A 24,858-nucleotide genomic window follows, 5' to 3' on the forward strand; every position below is an offset into this window, starting at 1 on the left:
CTCAATGCTAGTTGTCATGGATTTGGAAGGTGCTGCCTAAAGAGCTTTTGTGAGTTACTGCAGTGCATCTTGAGATGGTACACACTGCTGCCAATGTGCATCAGTGGTGGAGGGAGTGAATATTTGTGGAAGGGGTGCCAATGAAGTAAGCTGTTTTGTCCTGGATGGTGTCAAGCTTCTTGAGTGTTGCTGGAGCTGCACTCATCCAGGCAAGTGGACAGTATTCCTCACACTCCTGAATTGTGTCCTGTAGATGGTGGACAGGCATGATAATGATTGGCTGACAACATGGTTTGAAAGCAGCAATTCAACTTTCTTAAATAGAAACACCTAAAGAACCCTTTTACAGGTGCCCTTTCATCCTGCCCACTCAAGAGGCAGCCTGCCTCTGTCCCCCAAGCCCTTGCAGCTTATTAGGCTGATCCCTTACTCAATTATAGTCCTACCTCAGGGAAAATTGCTACTTGTACTAGTTTCCCAACAGAGATGGATTTGGAACCAGAATTGAATTGGCATTCCATTTCCTGCTTCCTCCAGGAAACTCCGATCAGAGGACTTGAGCACAAAGATCAAGACTGACACTTCAGTGCAGTACTGTGGTTGTGCTGCATTGTGGGAGGGGCTATTTTTTGGATGAGATGTTAAACCAAGATTCCATCTGTCTGCTCTAGTGCAAGTATAAGATCCATGGCACTACCCTGTAACTGGAAAAAGATTAGGGAGTTATTCCAGTGTCCTGGCAAATAGTAATCTCTCAATCAACATCACAAAATCAGATTATCTAGTGTTATCACATTGCTGTTTGTGGCAGTTTGCTGAGCAAAAAATTGGCTGCCATGTTTCCTACATTACAACAGGCACGACACTTGATAAAAGACTTGACGTCTTAATGCACTTTACAGGCAAGCTTAGTGGTCTTGAAAGCTATATAAATACATGTCTTTCTTTTTTATGGTTGTGTGATGGAATTTTTGTCTTTTTGAGACAGACCTTAATTGAAAAAGGAAACTGAAAAGGAAAACTAACCTTCCAGTCTCTAAGGAAACTAAGACTGAAACTGAGAATTGGAAACCAGGACTTATGGTTGAAACTTTATAAAAAGAAGACTGAACTATTAGAGTTCAGTAGAAGCTGATGAGTCCACTGGTGCGGTACAGGCAAACTGAAGAAGACAGAATCTGGGTCCAGAAGCTGGGAATAGGCAAATACACAGTTGCTGAAGCTGTATCTGCCATCCAGACCAAGTTGAGGAGGTTCTGCAGACGTGTAAATTTTTGGTGAAGACTGTACTCTTGCAGCTCGGATTAGTTGTGTGCTGCTGTCGGCTGGGGATCAGGCTACGTCCTAGAAGAAATGCTGAAGTTCTTCATAAGACAGCATTTTGAAGGACTTTGACTGAATTTGATGGTAGAAATACTGAGTACACTGCTGAGCCAATTCATAAGACCTGTCTTAGTTGTATCTTCCATTTAATGAGTAATTTACAGTTTATAATCAATTGCAATTTGGCTGTTAATTCATGCTTAATTAATAATGACTTTGAGTTTCAGAGTATAGGAGGTTATCCGCAATGGTATTTAGTGTTTACTTTGTTTGACTCTTGTTTAGTAAAAACTCTTCTGTTTAAAAGCATTGAATCTTATTTTAGTAAATAATTGGAATTTCAAATTTCTTCTACTTTAAAAATAAGTTACTGGTCCCTACCGAGACCATAATAGTAATATAATACGACAGCCAATATAGTATAAGGTGAAACAAAAAAGGAATTACCTGGAAAAACTCAGCAGGTCTGGCAGTATCGGCGGAGAAGAAAAGAGTTGACGTTTCGAGTCCTCATGACCCTTCGACAGAACTTTGCAAGTTCTGTCGAAGGGTCATGAGGACTCGAAACGTCAACTCTTCTTCTCCGCCGATGCTGCCAGACCTGCTGAGTTTTTCCAGGTAATTCTGTTTTTGTTTTGGATTTCCAGCATCCGCAGTATTTTTGTTTTTATCTATAGTATAAGGCGAACTAAATGGACCTTAACAACAGGCCTGTGACGATGACACCATTCCTAAACCACGTTTTGCAATCATGGGAAACAGGAAGTAACAGCATCCAGCAGATAACTGAAGAACTGAACATTCGTTTTTCTATCTGTATTGCCAATATCATCATTTGAGAGACAGCTCACAGAGTTAGCATTCCAAATACTCCTCTTCCTTGAAAGATACCTTTTAATTTCATTATTTGTAAGTCAAAGCTTTCTGCAGCTTTGAAGCAATGAAGTCACTTCCAAGCCCTATTATAGATTTTAGAGAATTCTCTTAAAGTCTATTGTAGTGTTACCTCAACTTTAAAATAATGCATGTGCAAAATATAGTTACATCACAGCATGATTTTTTAATTTTTATCACCATGTTCCCTAGACAGACAGGAGATATTGTTAGTGTGATTAATTTAAATGCAAATGAGATGGATTTCTCTCAGAAAATAACATTTTTGGGATGTAGTAGATGAGTAATTTGAGATACGATGTAGTATGTGTGACATGCTTGGAAGGAGAAGGTGACTTTGGACTTTTGGACCTAAACATTCAGGCTAATCATCTTTTGGCAAGCTGGGGGGCGAGATCCAGGAAAAGATCCCTGCGCTTGAATGGAAATATAAAGGCTGATCTTCTATTCCTTAACCACCTAGTTGCAAGCAGATCTGAAGAAACCCTGCTCCACAATGTTGTGTTTATATAACCTTACTTTGGAATAGACCTCTTCATGGAGGGCACAGAGAGGTAAGCACCCAAGGGGACTAGGGGAAGAAGGTACCCACAAGTAGATCGAGGAAGCAGAAGGCAAGGGCAACCCATTGCCAGCTCCGAGAGACTGAACCATGCGTTGTAGGAGATCTGATGGATATAAGGCAGGACACTGCATGAACTATCCAGGCAACATCTTTCCCCTCCACATCTCCAAGGTTACACCATGTTCAAAATCTTCTGTTCATGGAATAAACTGCATAGCATTTACAATGCTACTTCATACCAGCCAATTGAAATCACTCACAGAAACACCTTCAACAACCGCAGAAATTCAGTGATACCCAGCATTTATTTGTAACTAACATTGCTACTAACATTACCATTTTCATCAATTTCCCTTAGTGATTAAGTGTAATTTTTGACACCCTAAGTCTATTCTGCTTAGAGGCAGGAGTATGGGATGATTATAGAATTAAGCCTCTTGGGACTGAAATGACCCTTATTTCATGGCAGCTACATCCTGGGATCGCCAGCTACAGGCTGCACATCGCCTGCTGATGCCTGGATAGTAGAGACCTGCCTTCTTTCTTTTCTATGTGCAGACATCTGAGGAAGCTGGGGGGAGGTGGGGGTGGTGGTGGTGGGGGGGTGGTATGGGGGTCAGGGAGAGGAGGTGCGGGTGGGGAGGGGGATGGGGGTAGACACACAAGAGCTGCTATAACGAAAGATCGCAGCACCACATGAGCGATATCCTGTTAGGAGACTTACTGGGCTCTAGCACTAAATGGTCACCAGTCATGTTGAAACTGAATGGGTTTGAGGTGGGTTGCTTCGTTGTTTCAGTTTTTTAACATTTTAATCTCACCACCCCCTCCACAATCTTATCCCAGCCATTTTGATGGGGTTAAAATAATTCTATAGTTATTCCACTTTCTCCAAAACTTAGCTGGTGAAGTAATTATGCAATTAGTGCAAAGTTATGTCAGGTGGTTGAGTTCTGACATAGATAATGATCAGTGATGGTAGCAGTTTCCTCTCATCTGCTACTTGGAGTAAATAACACAAGCGATTGTGAAACTTTGATAAGATTATAAAGTTCTATTGACACCAAAAATGACTGCACACTCAGGTGAACATGAGAAGGTTAACATATAGCTTTCATCTTTGTGAGAGTATCCAATCTCTCTTCCTTTTCCTCTCTTGCTCTTCAGATGGCTGCTAGAAGACATGTGATAAGAGTTCTGGTAAGGACTGTCTGCCCCCACCCACCCACCCCAGTTTTCCATTCCCATGTGCTTGGTCTCTGCTCCCTTCTCGGTCCCTCCAGTGGCGTGACTGATATCAGGAATTCTGTAACAGCTTTGGCATTTTAGCAAGCTCCCTTAGTGTCCTGTCTTGAATCTAAAATACTGTAAGACCTGTGTAGAATCTATCTTAATTATGCATTAAGCATGCATATTTACTGCCCGACCACTAATATAGTTTCTATATGTTCATTTTCCACCCGCACACATTTGACTAGTGAGATATTAATCCTATTTTATCCTTTCAAGTTACTGAGTGACGATAACTAATAGTGATGATTTGATGATTTGTAACGCAGAAGTTTGAAGTTGTGCATATTTGGTGCTTCAAAATCCTCAGTTAGCAGGCACACTCAAAGACCTCTGCACTTACTTACCACACACCTGCTTTCAGCCTTGAGTTAAGATGCTTTTAATCAGGTCTGTGGTCATCCAAACCACCCTTACCCTTGGAAGGTGTCTGTCACCCATAAGCTCCACTCTGAGATCTCAGACAGGGCCTTATACCAGAAAGTAAGTTGGGGCCAGAATGGAGGGAGAGGCTGCTGCTGCAAGGTCCCCTCCCTCAGTGGAAGACCTAAGGGCTAACACTGCTGTTTCCTTGGACATGTTACCCCTTCGAGTTGGCAGTCCGAGAAGATAGTAATCAAGGCAGACAACAGAAAAATCAACCAGGACCCAGGTCCTCACATTCACCACCATTTGCACATGGTGGATGGGAAAGGAACCTTCGTGTTGGTTGCAGCAGGCGTATGTATCAAGAAATCTAGTTTAGGATGGTCAGACATGTTATAATATGCCTTTAAGGGATATCAGCTTGATGTCAATAGAAGGGAAATGGGTCTTGTGATCCAGTCTTAGCCCGGTATTTTCAGCTTCCATTGGTGGCGGGCATCATGGTGGGCAGGGGGAAAGAAATCAGTTTCAGGCTGGCGTGAAATCACAGCGGAATCATCCGCCGGTTTCCACCTTGACGGATCACGAGGCCAGCATGAAGCCAATTTGCATCCCGCTAATGGGCTGCAAAGTATGGCTCGACCAGAATTGTCCCCCCACGCCCGATTTACTGTTACACCAGCGAGAAAACATGTCAGCTCAGAACGCATCTGGGTAAGCGTGACATGCAGAATTCGGGGCTTACCTTCAGGGCCTTAATCAGATCGTGGGCATTGAAAGAGAAGATGATACTGGAGTCCTACAACCACCGGAACCTGGAGGAACACATGCATCGTATGGCGGGTGGATCCTCGTGCCGATGGCTGAGCCATGAACCAGCTCTCAGAAGGTGGGAGATCTCCACGTAGCAGCTTCAACTTTGCTGAGGTTTCTGATCTTTGCCGACTTTGCCCTGGGCTGGTATGGGTGGTTGGTCATGGGGGCGGAGAAGAAGATTTAGGTGTGAGTGGGAGAGGAAGGTGTACTGGAAGGTGGGGGGTTGGGTGAGGTTGGAAAGGGGTCGTGGCGAAGGGTCAGGGGGTATGATGGGGGAGTGCAAAGGTGTCGGGGGGTGAAGTTTTGGGGGGTGGGGGCGGCGGCAAAGCTGGCAAGAGGAGTGAAGTTGGGAGGGGGTGAAAGTGTCGGGGGGGTGAAGGTGGGGGGTCAAAAGTGTCAGGAGGGGGTGTGGTTGGGGGTATGAATGTGTCAGGGGGATAAGTTTGGAGGGGACAAAGGTGTTGAGGGGGAGGAGAAGGTATGGGGGGAGAAGGGAGTACATGGGGAGGAGGGTGGAATGGGGGAGAATGGTACAAGTCAGGAGGTTGGCATAAGGGGGGAGGGAGGAGTAATGAGGGGGTGGAGATCTGAGGGGGGGAAGGTGTCCAATGAAGGAGGGAGTTCAAAGGAGGGAAGGTGTCATGAGGAGAAGGGAGTTTGGAGGGGTGGGGGAGGGAGTAATGGAAGTATGGTGCAAGTCGGGAGGTTGGTGCATGGTGGGGAGGAAAGTATAAAGGAGAAAGTTCACAAGGGGAAGGTGTCCACCGGAAGGAGGGAGTTTGGAGGGGGGAAGGGTCTAGGGAAAAGAGGGAGTTTGGCATGAGGAAGTTGTCCGAGGAGAGGAGGGTGAACAGAGGGGAGGAAGGAGTAAGGCTGGACGAAGGAATAAGGGTGGAGGAAGGTGTTGGGGTCTGAGGATAGAAAGTCCGGGTGAACATGCAAGGGAGGGGTACGTGGAGTCAATGACTACCTCCTGGGGACCGAACTCAGGGTGGGCGTGGTAAGCTGGAATGGTGAGTGTGAGAGAGGGCAGAGGGAGGATGGGAGGGTGAGGGTGTGTTCGTTCCAGTAGAAGGGGCAGCAAGAGTGGTTGGTGGGGACATGAAGGTAAACATGAACCCTGTGTGTGGGAAGGAGAAGGTCAAGGAGGTCAATGTAGATGGGGGTGGGATTTTTAGAAAGGTAGGGAACGTGCATGTTCACCTGGACATTTGTGAAGGAGAAGATTTTGGGCTGTAGATAATGATGGGGTGGCCAAAGGAGGTGGATTGTGATGGGGAAAAGGACACGGGTGACTGGGGGAGATTAGGGATGGGCAATAAATGCTGGCCCAGCCAACGGAACCCACATCCCATGAATAAATAAATAATAGTGGAAAAAAACGGGGGAGCTTATATTTATCCTAAATTTGACAACTATCATTTCGCAGAAATGAAAAGTGAGCAGAGCCTCGTGTTGGATGGGCACAGGTGCTACATGGGTGTGCAGTCAGTGGGTGGGTGGAGATGCAGGTCAGCTCAGATGGACAACTGAACGAGAACCCCAGCAGGCAGCACTGAAAATGCTTGGGACTGTGAGATGAGTATGATGGAGGAAGGCTCTGTGTACGCGGGACAGTGCTTATACGAGGCTCCACAAGGCCCTGCCACTGACATACATCTCCCTCCAGATTCACTCCTGATTCAGCTGCATGCAGATGAACTGCTGTCCACCTGTGGGCCAGCTTCTCCCTCTGTGGTGACAGAGGACGAGGCTGAGGGGGGTCACAGGCAAAGGAGATGAAGAGGGAGAAGGCAGCCTCTGAGATTCCTGAGTGGATGACCCAGGGTGTCCAGCTGCGGTTCCTCCTCCCTTTTGGGTGCCTGAGGACACCGGCCTGACTCCTGGAGGGGAATAAGCACCTGGAGGGACATTAAAATGCCCTGTTTCCCTCTCACATGCCATTGTAGGAGGTCATCCATGGCTCCTGCAATGGTGTGTAGGCTTGCGGGCATGTCTGCATTCTGCTGGACCAGGGTCTCCATGGCATCCTCTATCCTTTCCATGAAGACCTCCATGTGCGCACATGTGGGCACCACTTCATCAGAGAGCAGGAGGATGCACTCATCCGACTCATATGCCAACCTGTTGAGGGTTTCCAACAGCTCTGCATGATATTCCCCGTCCTCTGCTCACTCTCCACAATGAGTTGGAAGGCCGAATCCAGGGGTTTGTCATCTGACTCAGGCCTGACAGGTGCCTCTTCCCCTGAAGTCCTCTGAGTACCAAGGAGCTCAGCTGAACCTGCTTTCCCCCAGCTGTGGACGTGTCTCTGTGTGGTGACCACCAGACTGTGAAGCTAAGCCTGCTCTAGATCTAGGTCCCACCGAGGTGCGTGTCTCTGCACCGGTGGAGGGTGTGGGTAATCGCTGTCATGCTTCCAGGCTGCTTATTTCCAGCCCTTCAATGGAGGAGGTGTCGCCTTCGCTGGAGGTGAGGACGTGAATGGAGCTGAGGGACTGGCTGGCTGAGGGTGTCGGTCACTTGGCAGAGCTCCCTGTGAACCAAAGTAGAGATAATTAATGCATGGTGGCAGAGTCAAAAACAGGAGAGGGAGCACTCACCGTTGTGTTGAGAGAGGGATGATGTGGTGCATGATCCTCACGTAGGTGTTCACAACTGACCTCACCATCGCCGCAGGCATGTTCCATGTCCTCATCAGTCCGCACGATGGCACACTCCTCAAAGTAGTGAAGGGCTTTATGTTGGTCACTCCACCCCAGTCTGGGACCTCTCCCGCCTGTTGTGAGCCACCTTCTGCTGATAAAAACAGATGGAGAGAGTGTGAGCAGGATGTATGGCACTGCGTGGAATGTTTGTGTGGTGATCGGAGCCATGGATGGGATGAGGATGCGAGCTCCAGAGGATATGAGCCTGATGGAGATGTGAGGGGGTGTATGAGAGTTAATGGTGTTGATCCTTGAGGTGTGAGATCCCTGTGGATGTGTGCTGGGTTTGGGAGTGTGTGAGTTGAGTGTGATGAGGTTGTTGACTTACCCTGGTGGAACGGATGAGATCATTCATCCTCTTCCTGCACTGGATGACTGACCTCCTCTGTGCTCCATTGGCACAGACTGCCACTGCCATCACCTCCCAGGCTGGATTGGTGACACTGGTGAAATTCCTGCGGCTAGACTGGGGGTAGCAGAGTTTGCAGTAGCCTTCCACTGTGTCCAGCAGATGCTCCAGAGAGAGGGCTGCCTTCACCTCTGTTTTGGGGGCCATCAGTGGCCTGGAGCAGTCCTGGTCTGTAGACATGAAGTAGACTTTGCTCTGGTGTTCTCTAAATATGGAGTGAGGAAGCGCTGAGGTCACAGCATGGCAGGCAAATCCGAGCCACCTGCCAGCGCTCAATGTGTTTACTGTGAATGCATTACTAATGAGGCGGGACATGCCAGGGAGCGGACAATACGGCGCAAAGATCAGTCGGCGGGTAAAAAGTCATTTTTCATGCCAACCACCACACTTTGTGCAATTCTGGGACAATTCTGCCCCTTGCTATGAGCAAAGCAGACACACAGCTCTGATATCTTCAAGCTTTGTACCTATGTATAACTATTATCATGTGCCTAGTCTTAATAAATGAACTTACAATGTGTTTACTCAATCCCTTATGAGTGATTGGTGCCTTGTGTCTTGTACAGTAAATAAGCCCAAGGTGTTACATCATTATAATAACCTAACATGGAGATCAGCGGTGTTAAGATAGGTGGCAGCAAGGCTAAGTGCAGGTGCAACAAGGTGAACAGCCTCAGATCATGCTATGGGGCATGAGAAGAACCTTGATAAGGAAGACCACAAGGAAGTTGCCGCGTTGAAGAGTGTTGAAAACGCAGCATGATGACTGTGAAGAAATGCTTTGGAGACACAGCACAGAGCTAATTCTCAATTGAAGAGCTGGTAAGCAGACAGATCCTTTGTGGTGAGATTGCAGTGCATAGCCTGTTAGTTCCATGAGTGGGACAGTGTGTCGAGAGGACCAGCACCAGGTCAGCTCTGTCGGAAAAGGCAAGTGAGTTGGATCAATAGCAAGTGAGGGAGAGTCAAACAAAATAGAACAAAACAAGACAATCATAAAAATCGAGCCAGAGAAGGATACAGCTATAACGGGTGACTTTGGGAGCTGCTGAACAATAAATTGAATAAAAAGCAAAGATGCCATTATGCCGTGCTGTGTTCCCGCCACTAATCGTCTTAGTGGGTGGAGCTTCAGAAAAGTGCACAAAAGCAGCTACAGTGACACCCAGGTACTACAGAAGAAGGAGGGTCAAAGGGACATTGTCAGAATGTCCACAAAATTCTCGAGTTTGAATTAAGATGCAGTTAACATCTGAATTCAAAATGCTTAAACAAAGCACAGAACCATGGTTTCTTGATTCAGGTGTGTATGAACCAGACAAGCAAGCCATAAAAAAACGCCTAGTAATTGAGCATGAAGGCCTATACAGGCTGGACATGTCAGGATTAACAGCAGATGAGCTAAAGGATCCCCAAAAGATATAGACAACATTGGAAGACTGGTTTATTATCAGGTTAAACTTCCATATTCATGTCATTTCAACAACAGCCTACAGAATCCATAGACCACTTTGTCAGCAGGTGCAGAGAAAAAGATACAGACTGTGATTTTTCAAATGCGGAGCTAGCAGACAGAATTGTTCAGTTGGTGATTGCACCCAATTCCATGGAAGAATTCCAGCAAGACCTGCTAAACAAGCCCAAAACATATCACATTGAAGAGCTAATCAAGGATGGACGTAAGTGCGAAGTGATCCTCACAGGTCGACAAAGCTTACAGGTCCTAAGTACAGCTCCACTTGTTGACACGCTCACTAGAACACCAAACTCAGCAAGACATGTGAAAGATGTAGCCTTCTACATGCACCAAGGAAATGCTCAGCTTTCCAGCAATTCTGCAAGGCATGTGGTGGAAAGGAACATTGGCTATGGCAGCACACTAGAGCAAAGGCTGATGCATCTATAAAGAGTGATGCACTGATCCAGACAGACCATTCATAATGGGTACTTCAAGCAATAAGAATGACCACCCAATATCCTGTCAGAATCATATATACGAGATGATTGACAAACCAGAATATGACAATGATGTGCACAATGAGACGAAGAACACTGAACACATGTTTTACACCATCAAACTCGAGGAAAACATCGATGCCATTACATCATCCAAAGTGTTTGCCAAGATTCAAATTATCTGCCCTATGTTGGTTCATAACTGTATTGTTGGTATTCGTTACTGGCCAAGATTACAGGGGCAAGAGCAAACATACTACCTCTGCAAATCCTAAAAGACATCTATCCACAGACATAGAAGGCCGTGGTGAAACCTGCTACTGTAAAACTTTCTGCATACAGTGGTTTACTAATTACATGCGCAGGATCCATAGTCCTGAAGTGAAAGTACAATCAATTCTCCTGGGTTTCATAGATATTCCATATCATAGAAATTAAAGTCTAGCGATGGTAAGTCTACTGGCATGTCGTGACCTCACACTAGTAACAATACATAGAATTAGTCGGACATCATAGAATCAACTTCAAAATCTACTCCTAACACCTCAGTTCATGAGCTAACATCGAAATATCCTGAATGTTTTGACAAAATTGGCAGTTTTAAGGGAGCTATGACATTACACTTGCAGGAGAATGCCAGTCCATCAACTGAACTACCACATAAGTGCAACATCCACATACAAGACAAACTGAAGGTCACACTAAACAAAATGGAGAAAGATGGAATCATTAGAAGAGCACATGAGCACACATATTTATGCAGCTTCATCACATGTATCATAAAGAAAGACGGACCATTGAGAATATGCCTCGATCTATGACATTTAAACACAGCTTTGAAATGTTCTCCTTACAAAATTAGAAGAACTAAATCTGAGATTTTACAAGTGCAAAATTTTTCTCAAAGCTTGATGCCAAGCATGGTTACTGGTCAGTACATCTCAAGAGTTTACTACATTTTGTACCCCATTCGGACGATACCATTTTCATTGACTTCCTTTCGGGCTATCTGTTAGCCAGGATCTCTTTCAAACTCACATGGACCTCATTACATGCACTGTACCAGGATGCACCTTTATCACAGATGACATAGATGTTTTGGGAAGAAAAAAATCAAGAACATGACCATAACCTGCACTTATTCATGCATGCAGCAGGTAATGAAGGATTGGTGTTCAACAGTCTGAAATGCAACATCAATGTGCAGCAGATCAATTTCTTCAGTTTTAGTTATTCCAGTGCTTGCATATTGGCTGATCCAACTAAAATAGAGGATATTAAGGCCAGGCCAACTCCTCACAATAAGGCCGATCTTTGAAGATGTCTAGGTCTCTTTAATTTCTTGTCTCCATACATTCCCAATTTTGCTCAAAAATCTTCATCGCTAAGGGAATTGTTGGAATGGATGGGCCTTTCCTATGGAACAAAGACCACCAATGCCTCTTCAAAGCACTGAAACAGTCATTATCAGAAGCATCAACATTGCAATTTTACAGGGAGACAACTACCCTGCAGATAGATGCCTTACAAAAAGGTCTGGTAGCTTGCATACTACAAGAAGGCAAACCGATTGCATTTGCTTCAAAATCTCTGTCCACAACACAATGCAATTACTCCAACATTGAGTGGGAAACATTAGCTTTAGTGTTTGGAAATATGCGTTTGCATACCTATCTATTTGTCAAAAGATTTGCGGTAGACATTATCGACCACAAACCACTGGAGATGATTTGGCGAACAACATTGAGCAGCGCACCACCAAGATTACAACGTCTCTTGATAAAGATTCAAGGTTACAACTGTGAGATTAGGTAGAAGCTAGGTAACTTGATGATAACATCAGATACACTTGGTACATTGCCTAACCCAGCGTAAACAGAAGACATATCCTCAGATCAATAACTTCATTGACTTTGACTTTGAAGATCTTCTCCAAACTGATCTGGTACATTTTGAGCAACACAAATGCCAGCAGCTACAGAAGAAATGACATAAGATTCTACACTACAGAAACTGTGGAAAACCATCATTGAATGATGGCCTGATTCAATTCAGCATGTCCATGAACACATGAGACCATTTTGGCCTTATCAGGATGAGTTAGGCAACTCTTGTGGCGTTACTTTTAAAGGCAGGCAGGTCGTCATACTTTGTGACCTGATATTCTTAAACAATTTCATCACTCACAAATGGGCATAGACCAGAGGAGAAGACTCCCAAGAGAGACAGTCTGTAGGCCAGGTATGAACAATGATATTTAAGTCAGCATCAAGAATTGCTAGGCATGACATGATAATATGCCAAGTCAGCACAAAGCACCATTGATTCCACATGAAGTTCGTACCCATCCGTGGTCCTAAATCACATCTGACCTCTTTCATGTGCAAGGCACTGACTTTATTGTCATCGTTGACTACTTTACCAAGTACCCCATTATTTGATAATAGCACTATACATCAAGCACAACTGTCGCTCACACTCTTAAGTGCTATTTTCGGTTTATTTGGTGTGCCTAGAGAGATCAGTATGGATAACGATACACTATTTATTGGTAAGCCATTTCAGGATATGTGTGAGTGGAATATCAATTAAACTATTTCTTCCCCTCATTACTCTAGTGCTAATAGCCTAGCTGAACAAATGATTCACACAGTGAAATCCCTCATTTTCAAATGTAGACAGACCAAGCAAGATCTAGACATTGCATTGTTACATCTGCACGCAACAACTTTAAGTGCATCTATTCCATCACTGGCAGAGCTCATGCACAGGCAGACCAATACACACCAATTTACCTACTCTTACCCATTCTGCTCTTTCAAAAACTAGATAGCAACTTATAAAACTACAAGAGAAGATGACCAACATGCAAGATAAAAAAGCAGCCGTAGATTTGTCAAGTTTACAGTTGGGACAACAGGTCTGCATCCAGGATCCCTGCAGAAGGTATATGGCAACCAGCCGAGGTGACAAGGATTTATTCAGAACCAAGGTCCTATGAAGTCATTGCATACATAGGTACGACCGTGAGGTGTAACCGAGGACAAATCAGATCCATTCCTGCTCCTCAACAACTGAGCAAGGTCCCAAAAGCAAACAGGAACAACATCCAAGAATGAGAATCCCATCGATCAGACAAGGTTACCATCACAAGATCTGGGTGTACCAGCAGATTACCTTTATGCTTTAGATGCTCATAGATTGATCAGTTCTATGCACTTATGTAATGGTAACTAAACTTGAACATGTACTGTAAATAGTCACACTTCTTTGGAAGGTGGGGGGGAGGTATCTTTAAAAAGAAAGGGGGATGTTGCATTATGCCTTTAAAGAATATCAGCGTGACATCACTTGAAGGGAAATGTGTCCTGTGATCCAGTCTTAGTTTCATTTTTGCTTTGAGCAGAGCACACACACAGCCCTGATGCCTTCAGGCTTTATACCAATGTATAACTGATCTCATGTCTTAATAAATGAACACACAACCAAATCCAAATAAGTGATTGGTGCCTTGTGTCTTCTACAATAAATAAGCCCAAGCTATTTTATCATTATAATAACACAACAAGGCTGTGGTAGGCCTTATAGCTAGAATTTTCCTTCATTTTTCAATTTTCCAGCTGATACTATGGCTCATTTCAGATGGGATCCCAGAAGAGAATCCAGCCCCCTCTGTTTGGCTGCCTCTGCTATATTCCCCTTGTGCACTAGGCCACACTTCTCCCTCAAAATCTAGTCCATCCCTCCTCAAGCTCATTGCAGTGCAACAGTCAACAAAACAAATAGACTACTGAACTACATAACAAATTCAGCAACTTATGAAAAACTATCTGGGGCTATTATGTTGAAGCTGTGTAGTACTCTGTTTGGTCACACCTTGAATATGGTATTCACTTCTGGTTGTTAAAGCATGAGAGACACCTTCAAGATCTAGAGTGGGTGCAGAAGAGAGTCATGAGGTTAATTACTTGTGTCAGAGGATTGAGTTAGGAAACAAGAAGGCCTTAATTATTACTTGGTAGAATAGAATGGAAATCCAGGGTGCTGTTAAAGACTGGTGAAATTAGGTCCAGGACTTATGTCAGGAACCAGTTCCTCCTACAAAGAACAGTTAACAGAATTAGTGTTCTGTGGAGCACAAGGGAGGCAAAAATCTTGAAATAATTCAAATGGGGAAATCATAGATTATTATGGGGGCTTGGCTTTTTTTGTTCATTCCAGGGATGTGAGCATCGCTAGTAAGGCCAGCTTTGTTGCCCATCCCTAATTGCCCTCGAGAAGGTGATGGTGAGCCGCCTTCTTGAACTGATGCAGTCCATGTGGGTTAGGTTCACCCACAATGCTGTTAGAGAGAGAGTTTCAGGATTTTGACCCAGTGAAGGAACAGTGATATAATTTCAAGTCAGCATGGTATGGAGGGGAACTTCCAGGTGGTGGAATTCCCATGCCTCTGCTGCCGCTTTTCTTCTAGGTGGTCGAGGTCACAGGTTGGAAGTTGCTGTCAGAAGACCCTTGATGAGTTGTTGCAGTCAATCTTGTAGATGGTACACACTACTGCGTAGGTGATGAAGGGAGTGAATGCTGAAGATGGTGGATAGGTACCAATCAAGTGAGCTGTTTTGTCCTAGATTGTGTTGTGCTTCTTGAGAGGCACAGAGAGTATTCCATCAAAATCCTGACTTATGCCTTGTAGATGTTAGACAGGCTTTGGGAGGTCAGGAGGTAAGCTACTCACTGCAGAATTCTCAGCTGCTGACCTGCTCTTGTAACCTCAGTATTTATATGGCCAGTCCAGTTCCATTTCTGGTTAATGGTAACCCCCAGGATGTTGATAATGGGGGATTTAGTGATGGGAATGCTTTTGAACATCAAGGAGAGATGCTTAGATTCTCTCTTGTTGGAGATGATCATTGCCTTGCCAACTGTCAGCCCAAGCCTGAATGTTGTCCATGTCTTTCAGCATGTAGGACGGTCTGTCTCAGTATCTGGGGAGGTGAATGGTATGCAATATTATGCAATCATCAGTGAACAACCCCACTTCTGACCTAATTATGTCATTGATGAAGCAGTTGAAGATGGTTGGGCCTAGGACAGTCCCCTGAGGAGCTCTTGCAATGATGTTCAGGGACTGAGATGATTGGCTTCCAACAACCACACCATCTTTTTTTGTGCTAGATGTAACTCTAACCAGCGCAGAGTTACTCCGATTCCCATTAACGTCAGTTTTGCTGAGGCTCCTTAATGCCACACTTAGTCAAAAGCTGCCTTGATGTAAATGCAGTCACTCTCACCTCTTCTCTAGAATTCCACTAGAAGGATGAGTGGCCCCCCTTCGCTACCGTTATAAATAAGTCTTGAGGCCAACAAATTGTATTTGATCCTGAAAAAGATATGATTCAGGTTCTGGCAGCATCCTTTTATCAAATGTCCACTGACAATTATGTCTTTTCCTTAGCTCCACAGAAGTTGTTTGCTTTTAATATTCTAGCCAAAACTTGACATTCATGTGAGCAATGTTGTTGACTTCTGTTCTGAGATGGGTCCTTCTGACTTGGACTCTAGGCATGGGACTTGGTTCTTAGATAGACTGTAGACATACACTGGTATCTGCTTATCACTTGTTTATTAATACCATTGTTAAACAGTTACCGAGTAGGCATGTAGCTCCTAGTATGATTCTAACCTCTCTTTCTCTCTTTTGAGAGTGAGAAAGAGAGAGAGAGAGAGAAAGACAGTCCAACGCATGACTGTGTTGATTGGTGTCAGTGATATGTCAGCATTACACCATACATTAGCATATCCCTCTGTTAACCCTTTATACTACAATTTCTATTTTAACTGCACATTATCTGAGAAGTTAGCATTTATTCTGCTTGATTTATAGAAGAGCTATGTTTTGTAGCAGCCCAGAGCGAGAGTCTGAAAGGCTGTGTTGCCTGCCCGGTGCCAGGGCTCGGGACATCTGTCGGGGTTGAAGAGGAACTTGCAGTGGGAGAAGGAGGATCCAGCGTTCTTGGTCCACATAGGTACCAACTACATAAGTAGGACTAGGAAAATACATTCTGCTGAGGGAGTATGAGGAGCTAGGGAATAAATTAGGAAGCAAAGCCTCCAAGGTAATAATCTCTGGATTACTGCCTGAGACACAAGCAAATTGGAGTAGGGTGAATGCAATCAGGGAGTTAAATGCGCGGCTGAAAGATTGGTGTGGGAGAGATGGGTTTTGACTCATGCGGCACTGGCACCAGTACTAGGGAAAGTGGGAGCTGAACCATTGGCACGGTCTTCACCTGAACTATGCTGGGATGAGTGTTCTGGTGAGTTGTCTAACTAGAGCCATGGAGAGGGCTTTAAACTAAATAATGGGGGTGAGGGATCAAGTTTGGGAAGGTGTGATAAATTAAAGAGAAAATAGAAGGCAAGAGAGCAAAGTAGCAATAAGGGAAATAATGATGAGAGTGTGCCAGGAAGGCATAGAGTCTACAAACCTAAGAGTGTACCAGCAGATACGACTAGAGGTTGCAAAAGTAGTAAAAAGACATAACTAAAGGCTCTGTATCTGAATGCACATAGCGTTCTTAACAAAACGGATGAATTGACAACACAAATAGGGATAAATATGTATGATCTGATAACCATTACAGAGACATGGCTGCAAGATGACAAAGACTGGGACCTGAATATTCAAGACAGGAATCTAGGAAAGGGTGGAGAGGTAGCTCTGTTAATTATAACATTGGTACAATAGAGAGATATGACCTTAGTTCTGGAGATCAAAATGTAGAATCAGTTTGGGTAGAGATGAGAAATAGTGAACGTAAGACCCACAGAGTATACAGGAAGAAATAATGTGGGCTTGAGAGAAAGGTACGGCGATAATCATGGGTGATTTTAAACTACATGTAGGGTTGGACGAATAAGATTGGCAAAGGTAGCTTAGATGATGATCTTACAGAGTGTTTTGGGATAGTTTCTCAGAACAGCATGTTCTGCAGCCAACCAAAAGCAGGCTATACTAGATCTGGAAATGTTCAATGAATAATTAATGACCTCATAATGAAGGCACCCCTAGGTAGCAGCGATCATAATATAATTGAATTTCACATTTAGTTTGAGCGAGAGTGGAGTGGATCTAAGACTAATGTTTTAAATTTAAATAAGTGCAATTAAGAGGGTATGAGTACAGAGCTGGCTAAAGTGAACTGGAAAGATAGGTTAAGGGAAAGGTCATTAAAGATGCAGTGACAGACATTTAAGGAGCTATTCCAGAATACTCAGAAAAGATACATCCAATGAGAAAGAAAGACTCTTAAGGGAAGGATACAGCATCCGTGGTTAACTAAATAAGTTAAAGTTAAGTGGCAAGTCAGAAGATTAGACAGAATATAAAGAACAGCAAAGAATGACTAAAATATTAATAATAAGTATGGAGCAATTAGAGTATAAGAGAAAGCTGGAAAGAAATATAAAAAACAGAGAGTAAGAGTTTCTACAGGTATTTAAAAAGAAAATGAGAAGTAAAATGTGCATTGGTTCGCTAGAGAGTTAGTCTGGGGAATTAATAATGGAAAATAAGGAAATGGCGAATGAATTGAACCAATATTTTGTATCTACTATCACTGTACAAATACAATAAATATTCCAGCAATAATTGTGAATCAGGAGGTGAAAGAGAGGGAGGAACTTAAAACAATTGCAATCACCAGGGAAATGGTGCTGAGAAAATTATTAGAACAAAATGCTGACAAGTCCCCAGGTCCTGATAGACATCATCTTAGAATCTTAAAAGTAGTGGCTGCTAAAGTAGTAGATGCATTGGTTTTAATTTTCTACATTTCTCTAGATTCTGGAAAGGTCCCTTTAGATTCAAAAATAGTGAATATGACTCCTGTATTTAAAAAAGGAGGGAGACAGAAAGCAGGAAACTATAGGCCAGTTAGCTTAACTTCTGTCATAGGGAAAATACTAGAATATATTATTAAGGAGGTTATAGCAAGGCACTTAGAAAATCTCAGTGTAATTAGGAAGAGTTAACATAATTTTGTGAAAGGGAAATCAAGCTTGACTGATTTATTGGACATCTTTGAGGAAGTAACAAGCAATGTTAATAAAGAGGAATCTATGGATATGTTGAAGATTTCCAGAAGGCATTTGAAATGTGCCACATCAAAGGTTGCTATGCAAAATAAGAGCTCATGGTGTAGGGGGTAACATATTAGCATAGATAGAGGATTAGTTAGCTAACAGGAAACAGCGAGTAGGCATAAGTGAATCATTTTTGGGTTGGAAAATGTGACAAGTTGAGTGCCACAGGGATTAGTGCTGAGGCCGCAACTACAAAGATAGGTAGGAAAGTAAGTTGTGAAGAGCACATAAGGAGTCTGCAAAGGGATATAGATAGATTAAGTAAGTGGGCAAAAATTTGGCAGATGGAATGTAAAGTGGAAAAATGTGAATTTGTCCATTTTGTCAGGAAGAATAGAAAAGCAGCAAATTATTTAAATGGAGAGAGATTGCAGAACTCTGAGGTACAGAGGGATCTGAGTGTCCTGGTACATGAAGCACACAAAGTTAATATGCAGGTACAGCCAGTGATTAGGAAGGCAAATTAAAAGTTGTAATTTATTGCAAGGGGAATGGAATATAGAAGTAGGGATGTTTTGCCCAAGTTGTATAGGATGTTGGTAAGACCAATCTAGAGAACACTGTACTGTTTTGCCTCCCTTTTAAGAAAGACTAGAAGCAGTTCAGAGAAAGTTCACTCAACTGATAACTGGAATGGGGGGATTTATTTTATGAGGAAATGTTGCATAGGCTGGGCCAGTATCCACTGGAGTTTAGAAAATTGAGAAGTGATCTTATTGAAACATAAGATCCTAGGCAGATTTGACAGGGTGGATGTTGAAAGGTTGTTTCCCCTTGTTGGAGAGATGAGAACTAGTGGACACAGTTTAAAAATAAGGGGTCTCCCATTTAAGATGCAGATGAGGCTAAATTTTTTCTCTCAGAGGGTCGTAAATCTTTGAAACTGTCTTTCCCAGAGAGTGGTGGAGGTAGTGTCATTGAACATTTTTAAGGCAGAATTTTAAGGTAGAAAGATTTTTGACTAACAAGGGAGTCAAAGATTTTTTGGGATAGGTGAGTAGGTGGGAATGCAGAGTTGAGGCCACAATCGGATAAGCCATGATCTAACTGCATGGTGGAACAGGCTCAAGAGGCTGAATGGCCTACTCCTGCTCCTAATTAATATGCTCATAAGTTCACAATTGGCAATTATTAAAAGTACAACATACATTTTTAATTTGCCAATCAAGTGCAGTGATTTTTGTGTTTGAAAGTAAAGTCATTTCAGACTTCTAGCAGATGGCACTTTTCCTATTTGCTTTGTTATTCAATCTTCTTCATAGCTTGTCATTGGTTTTCAACTCCAGTTTCATTTGCCCATTAGTAGTGTGAAACAAACCAGCAGCAATGCTCATAACCCTCATCAATATTAAGCACACAGGAAATGCTGCATTTGCCACTTTGATGAGATAACTGCTAAGTCCTCATTCCATAAACAACCAGTTCACATCCTGTGGCAAACCAGCTCAGTTAAAAAAATATGTATTTTTTCCTGTCTCTCTGGCCAGCAAATTGAAGATTTCATCATAGTTTTCAGATAAAATGAGAGCTTATGAAAGTTTTGTTATTCAGAGTGAAAGTTTAGGACTATCGTAGTTTCATTGTAACAAAGAAATTCCATGAATACTGCAAATGAAAGAATGATCAGCTATTTAATAGAATAGCAGATTATCTCATTGTAAACTGCAATATTTAGAATCTTAGATGTTCAATATAGAATCATAACATTGAATCACAGAATCGCACATCGCAGAAAGAGGTAATTTGGCCCTTAGTGTCTTTGTCAGCTCTTTATCAAATTCCCCTTTGAAAATTACTATTGAACCTTCTTCCACCACCTTTACATGTAGTGCATTCCAGATCATAACAACTCAATTGCTTAAAAGTAATCCTCCTAATTTGCCCTCTGGATTTTTGCCAATTATGTTAAATCTGTGTTCTCTGTTTGCCGACCTTCCTGCCATTGGAAACAATTTCTCCCCATTTATTCTATCAAAACCCTTCATAATTTTGTGCTATAAAGGATTATATTAAAGAACACCTTTATTTTGTCCTTTTGTAAAAACATGGGGTGGAATCATCCCAGATTTGCACTAAGTGCAGTAGCGGGCATGAATGAAGATGTTTTACCCGCCAGCCGCAATGGCAGGTTTTCATGCCATATCATCCGCTTCCCACCTCATAAATCATGCAGTCATGGGAAGAATGTCAGGTCGCTGCCGCTGGCCTCTGATTTGCACGCCATGCCATTACCTCACCACTTCCTCATGCCAGATGCCATATTTAAACTGCAGCCATGCGCAGACTTCTCTATGCTTGCAGCCAAGGACTGCTCCAATGAAGACATGGCCTGAAAAGTAAGGAAAAGTGCAGCCCCCCGATTCAGTGGCTCACCTCTTAGATGCCTTCTGGATGCTGTGGAGGCCCGCTGCAGTGTCATTTAACCAGGCTCTGGCCACAGGAGGCCCAAGAGTCTCACCATCCCCGGTTGGGAGGCGGTAGCAGAGGTGGTCACTCCCAGCACTGCACACAAGAGGTCAGCCATCCAGTGTGGAAAAAGGCTGAATGATCTCATCTGTGCCACCAGGGTAAGTCAACTATCTCATCACTTTGAACTCACCCACTCACAAGCCCATCACATGTTCACTGGCATCTCGCTCACTGCCAGCTCGAGAGACATCACCATTCATTCTCTCACACACACACTCTCATCTCCATCTGGCTTCATTTCCTCTGGAGATCGCCTCCTCATCCCATTCATAACTCCACTCAGCACACATGCATGCCTGGACACCCTTCTCATTTGGCCTGGCATGTGCCTTGCTCACACTCTCTCCATCTGTCTCTATGCAGGACAAGATCGCGCACAATCAAGGGGAGAGGTCCCAGAGCGGGGGTGGGATGCCGGATATCAAGGTCCTCACTCTGTTTCAGAGTCACACATTGGAGCTGGCCGGAGAGGATGTGGCCCATTCCTGCAGTGATGGTGAGGTTGACAGTAAGCTACTCTGAGTCCACTGTTTAGAGTGTAATGTGGCTACCAAGCACTAAGAATCTTCTAGGCACATCTACCATGTTGCCTTGACCCTGACTCCAGTGGCTAGAGCACCATGGATGAGGACCCTGAGGGCAGCACCATTGAAGACATGTCGCAGCACACACCCACCAGAGGAGCGACACACACCTCACTGGGACCTAGATATAGAGCAGCCTCGGGATCACAATCTAGTGAGCACAGTACACAATCTGTTCCATCCCAGGTGGAGGCATGGACATCCAAGGTCTCTGGCATCCAGGACTGCTGGAAGTGAGGAATCAGCTCATCCGAGTCAGATGATGAGCCTCTGGACTTAGTCCTCAATCAGTTGTTGAAGCTGCAAAGACAATCACAGGAACATCAGGAAAGGATGCCTGATTCACTCCTCAGTTTGCAAGGGAGGATGGAGGAGCCCGTCCATCTTCAGTCTGAGGTGATAGCGTTGGCATGCCAACACACTGAGGTCAACATTAGCAGGATGGCAGCTGACATGAGGGCCTGCGCCATGAGATTGGTCCTGCACTCCTGAACTCCATCACTGACGCCATAGTTCACCTCCAGCAGTGTCAACGCGAGAGGGGTACAGGGCAGCTCAATCTCACTCCGGTTTCTCCTTCCCCTCAAGGTGTCAGCCGGGGGCTGTGGACACCCATAGGAAGGAGGACCAGCAGCTGGACTTCTCAGGGCCATGCATTCAGGTGACTCTGGGAATGTCCGGCCAATCCAAATCCCCTCTTCCTGTGAACCCCGCAGCTCCAGCTCCACAGGCCAAAGTGGGTGCAGCTAGCCCACAGCAGGACACTGAAAGCAGGCTGGGGCCGTCCAGGTCTTGGCCTTCCAGAGGACACACACCAATGTCATCACAGAACAGGGTGTTGCAGTCAGCAGACATCTGCTATAGATATCAGGGGAGCACCAAGATGTAGCGGCAGGATTAGGAAGGTTAAGAAGATGTAACTCTTTTGAGTACAAACCTGTTTCCATCTATTTCAGATGAAGTTACATTGTTTCATAGTTTGCCATTGAGAGATTTGAACTCTTGATAATCTTTTAAATGAAAACCAAATCAACAAAATTGGGATAAATCAGGCACAGCCCCTAATTCAGGTCAGCTGTAAAACCAAGGACAAAGTTTAAAGGAACCTTACAAACTTTAAATCAAAATGTGATTAAAGGGGTCAACAAAACACCCCAGTACCCATGGTGCCCACCGAGCACGGAAGGCCTCGAGAGTGTCAGCAGACACCGCGTGCTCCCTCTCCAGGGACATCCGGCAGTGAACGTAGCCGCGGAAGAGGGACATACAATCGGGCGGGACTCCCCCGTCGATCGCCCGCTGCCTGGACCTGTTAATGGCCAACTTGGCCAGGCCCAGGAGCAGGTTCACGAGGAGGTCCTCCTCCTTCCCGACCCCCTTCCGCACCGGGTGCCCATAGATCAAGAGCGTGGGGCTGAAGTGCAAACAAAACATCAATAAAAGGTTTTTCAAGTAACTAAAAAGGGAGTGCAGCCTACAACACCCTATGTATACATGGTCCACGGACTCCACAAGACCGCAAAAAGGGCACGCGTCCTGAGAGTCCGTGAACCTATGCATCCTCTTATTATAGGGGACTGCTGCATGCAACACCCTCCAACCCAGGTCCCCGATAGAAAGGGGGAGGACACCTCCGTAGAGGGCCTCCCATCAGGGGCCTCCGCCGCCGGACGGCAACAAGGCACGCCAGGGCGTGTCCGGGCAATGGACAAGGGCGAGAAAATGGAAGGTGTGCAGCAGCAGTCCGTACAAAAAGCCCCTCTTTGCCGTGCCAAAAGGCACGGAGGGCATGTCCCCGAGGTGGCTCATATTGCAGGGCACCAGCACCCGAGGGAGGGTTCGGGGCTTGGGGCCAATGTGGAATTCCGTCTGAACAGGGGAACGTTCAGACGGAAGACCACCGCGCACCTGGGCCACCTCAAGACCCAAAATAACGTCGGGTCCGAGCACGACCGTTCTCAGGTCTTGGATGGCATTGGCTGCGACCTGGACCCTCACAGACGCGCGTCGCGCCAACTCCTGTGGGAGCATCCAGCCCAGTCCTCCGCCACCCAGCACATCCCCGATCCTGGTCACCCCTGCGGCCACAGCCCTCCTCTCCGCCAACCACTGAAAAGGACGGAGGGGCGGATTCCTGAGCAGCGGCTCTCTGACGATGGCCGCTACTCCTGACGGGGGAGAGCTGCGTCGCGAGGCGACCACTTTCCAGACTTTGATCAGGTCCTGGTAAAAGACGGGCAATGCCTGCAAGGAGCCACCGAGGCCCAGCTGTTCTATAAACAGGAGCTGCACGTCATAATTCAGGCCGTGCACCTGACGGAAGAAATACGTCATCAGGGCACACCATCTAGGAGGAGGCTCGACGTAAAGGTATCGCTGCAGGGTCTGAAGGCGGAAAGTCGCCACCTGTGTGCGTAGGCACAATAGCGCCTCCCTAAGCGGGAGACTCAGAACCTCGGCAGCGACCCAGTGCAATCTTTTGTCCCAGAAGAAGTCGACTAACAATCTCTGGATTCTTGTGACAAAGTCTGGGGGAGGGGTCAAAGTGACCAGCCGATACCACAACATGGCGGCGATCAGCTGGTTTATGACCAGAACTCGACCTCGGTAAGATAGCACTCGGAGCAGTCCTGTCCAGTGCCGCAGGCGAGCGGTGACTTTCGTCTCCAGTTCCTGCCAGTTTGCCGGCCAGGATTCCTCAGCAGGGCAGAGATGGACCCCCAGGTAGAGGAGGCTAGTCCTGCTCCAGGTGAAAGGCCTGAGCTCCTCGGGTAGGGGATCCATCTGCCACTGACCGACCAGGAGTCCAGAACATTTACCCCAGTTGATCCTGGCAGAAGCAAAGCTGCATTGTCCGATTGACTGGTTTGAAGGTGAAAGATTGCGAGGGCTGGGGATTGAACCCAGATCAACTGCTTGGGAAGCAGCCATGCTCACCACTACACCACCATCGCTGATTTAAATGCTTAACCAATCAAGCAATTTATATGAAGAATAACTGGTGGCTGAAAGTCTGTAACTTTTTTGAGTACAAACACATTTCCATCTGTTTTTTCAGATGAAGTTACATTGTTTCATAGTTTGCCATTGTGAGATTTGAACTCTTGATACTCTTTTGAGTAAACCTGTTTCCATCTGTTTCAGATGAAGTTACATTGTTTCATAGTTTGCCATTGTGAGATTTGAACTCTTGATCTTGGGGTTACAAACCCAGTACCATAACCACTTGGCTATTTAGGCCAAGTGTTAAGAAGATGTAACTCTTTTGAGTACAAACACGTTTCCATCTGTTTCAGATGAAATTACACTGTTTCATAGTTTGCCATTGTGAGA

General features: G+C 44.9%; 1 non-coding gene across 1 annotated transcript; it reads right to left on the reverse strand.

The window, feature by feature from the left end:
• Positions 1–24,407: 24,407 nt before the first annotated feature.
• trnag-ccc lies at positions 24,408–24,479 on the reverse strand. The gene has a single exon. It is a non-coding gene; the product is annotated as a tRNA-Gly (tRNA).
• Positions 24,480–24,858: the final 379 nt, after the last annotated feature.

This window comes from Carcharodon carcharias, chromosome 18 (assembly GCF_017639515.1).
Source record: "Carcharodon carcharias isolate sCarCar2 chromosome 18, sCarCar2.pri, whole genome shotgun sequence".
NCBI lineage: Eukaryota > Metazoa > Chordata > Chondrichthyes > Lamniformes > Lamnidae > Carcharodon > Carcharodon carcharias.